The sequence below is a fragment of the Elephantulus edwardii genome, unplaced genomic scaffold (genome assembly GCF_000299155.1).
Source record: "Elephantulus edwardii isolate Elephantulus edwardi_28Jun2011 unplaced genomic scaffold, EleEdw1.0 scaffold00308, whole genome shotgun sequence".
NCBI classification, from domain to species: Eukaryota; Metazoa; Chordata; class Mammalia; order Macroscelidea; family Macroscelididae; genus Elephantulus; species Elephantulus edwardii.
The window spans coordinates 2,653,527-2,656,108 of record NW_006400058.1 but is presented as its reverse complement, the minus strand read 5'-3'; positions in this window follow the sequence as shown (position 1 = coordinate 2,656,108).

Genomic DNA, 2,582 nt, shown 5'->3' with positions numbered 1-2,582 from the left:
GCATTGATAATAATGTGTTACTGGAATACCGCCGGCACGAGGAGGCCCCGGGTTTCCCATTGGGCATTTGAAAGTTGCCTCTTCGTTGTGCATTGATCATAATGGGTGACTGGAATGCCACAGTCCCGGAGGCCCGCTGCTTATCCCTGTGTGTATTTGAAAGATGCCTCTTCGTTGTGAATTGATAATAATGGGTGAATGGAATGCCGCCGGCCCGAGGGCCCGCCAGTATTCCCGGTGAGTTTTTGAAAGATTCCTCTTCGTTGTGCATTGATAATTATGTGTGACTGGAATGCCGCAGACCCGAGGGCCCGCTGGGTTTCCCGGAGAGCCTTTGAAAGGTGCCCCTTCGTTGTGCATTGAAAATAATGAGTGACTGGAATGCCGCTGGCCTGACAGCCCGCCGGTTTTGGCTGTCAGCCTTTGAAAGGTGCCTCTTCGTTGTGCATTCATAATAATGGGTGACTGGAATGCCGTAAGCCCAAGGGCCCTCCGGGTTTCCTTGTGAGGCTTTGAAAGGTGCCTCTTCGTTCTGCGTTGATAATAATGAGTGAATGGAATGCCGCAGTACCGAAAGCCCACTGGTTTTCCCTGTGTGTCTTTGAAAGATGCCTCTTCGTTGTGCATTGATAATAATGGATGACAGGAATGCTGCAGGCCTGAGGGTCCACCGGTTTTCCCCATGTGCCTTTGAAAGTTTGTCTCTTTGTTGTGCATTGATGATAAAGGGTAACTGGAATACTGCCGGCTTAAGGGCCCACCGGTATTCCCGGTGAGTTTTTGAAAGATGCCTATCATTGTGCATTGATAATAATGAGTGACTGGAATGCCGCAGGCCCAAGGGCCCTCTGGGTTTCCCTGTGAGCCTTTGAAAGGTGCCTCTTCGTTCTGCATTGATGATAATGGGAGAATGGAATGCCGCAGTCCCAAGGGCAGCCCGTGTTTCCCGTTGGGCATTTGAAAGGTTCCTCTTCATTGTGCATCAATAATAATGGGTGACTGGAATGCGGCAGGCCCGAGGTCAAGCCGGGTTTCCCGGTGAGCCTTTGAAAGATGCCTCTTCGTTCTGCATTGATAATAATGTGTGACTGCAATGCCACAGGCCCTAGGGTCCACCGGTTTTCCATGTGTGCCTGTGTAAGATACCTCTTCGTTTGGCATTGAAAATAATGGGTGACTGGAATGCCGCAGGCCCGAGGGCCCGCCAGTTTTCCCTGTGTGTCTTTGAAAGATGCCTCTTCGTTGTGCATTGACAATAATGGGTGACTGGAATGCCGCCGGCCCAAGGGCCCACCAGTATTCCGGGTGAGTTTTTGAAAGATGCCTCTTCGTTGTGCATTGATAATTATGGGTGACTGGAATGCTGCAGGCCTGAGGGCCTGCCGGTTTTCTCGGAGAGCCTTCGAAAGTTTCCCCTTCGTTAAGCATTGAAAATAATGGGTGACTGGAATGCCGCTGCCCTGACTGCCCGCCGGTTTTCGCTCTTTGCCTTTGAAAGATGCCTCTTCGTTGTGCATTGATAATAATGGTTGACTGGAATGCTGCAGGCCCGAGGGCCCAGCGGTTTTCCCGGTGTGACTTTGAAAGTTTGTGTCTTCGTTGTGCATTGATAATAATGGGTGACTGGAATGCCGCTGGCCCGAGGACCCACCGGTTTTCACGGTGTGCCTTTTGATGGTTGTCTCTTCGTTGTGCATTGATAATAAAGGGTGACTGGAATGCCGCCAGCCCGAGGGCCCACTGGTATTCCCAGTGAGTTTTTGAAAGATGCCTCTTCGTTCTGCCTTGATAATAATGGGTGACTGGAATGCCGCAGGCCCGAGGGCCCACCAGTTTTCGCTGTTTGCCTTTGAAAGATGCCTCTTCGTTGTGCATTGATAATAATGGGTGACTGGAATGCCGCCGGCTCGAGGGCCCCCCAGTACTCCCGATGAGTTTTTGAACGATTCCTCTTCGTTTTGCATTGCTAATTATGGGTGCCTGTGAAAGTTGCCTCTTCGTTGTGCATTGATAATAATGGGTGACTGGAATGCCACAGGCCCGGAGATCCGCCGGTGTTACCTGTGTGTCTTTGAAAGGTGCCTCTTCGTTGTGCATTGATAATAATGGGTGACTGGAATGCTGCAGGCCCGAGGGCCCGCCATAATTCCCGGTGGGCATTTGACAGATTCCTCTTCATTGTGCCTTGATAATAATGGGTGACTGGAATGCCGCAGGCCCGAGGGCCCACCGGTTTTCCCTGTGTCCCTGTGAAAGTTGCCTCTTCGTTGTGCATTGATAATAATGGCTGACTGGAATGCCACAGGCCCAGAGGCCCGCCGGTTTTCCCTGTGTGTCATTGAAAGATGCCTCTTCGTTGTGCATTGATAATAATGGGTGACTGAATCGCTGCAGCCCCGAGGGCCCACCAGTTTTCCCGGTGTGCCTTTGAAGTTTGTCTCTTCCTTATGCATTGATAATAATGGGTGACTGGAATGCCGCAGGCCCAAGGGCCCTCCGGGTTTATCTGTGAGCCTTTGAAAGGTGCCTCTTCGTTCTGCGTTGATAATAACGGGTGAATGGAGTGCCGCAGTCCCGAGGGC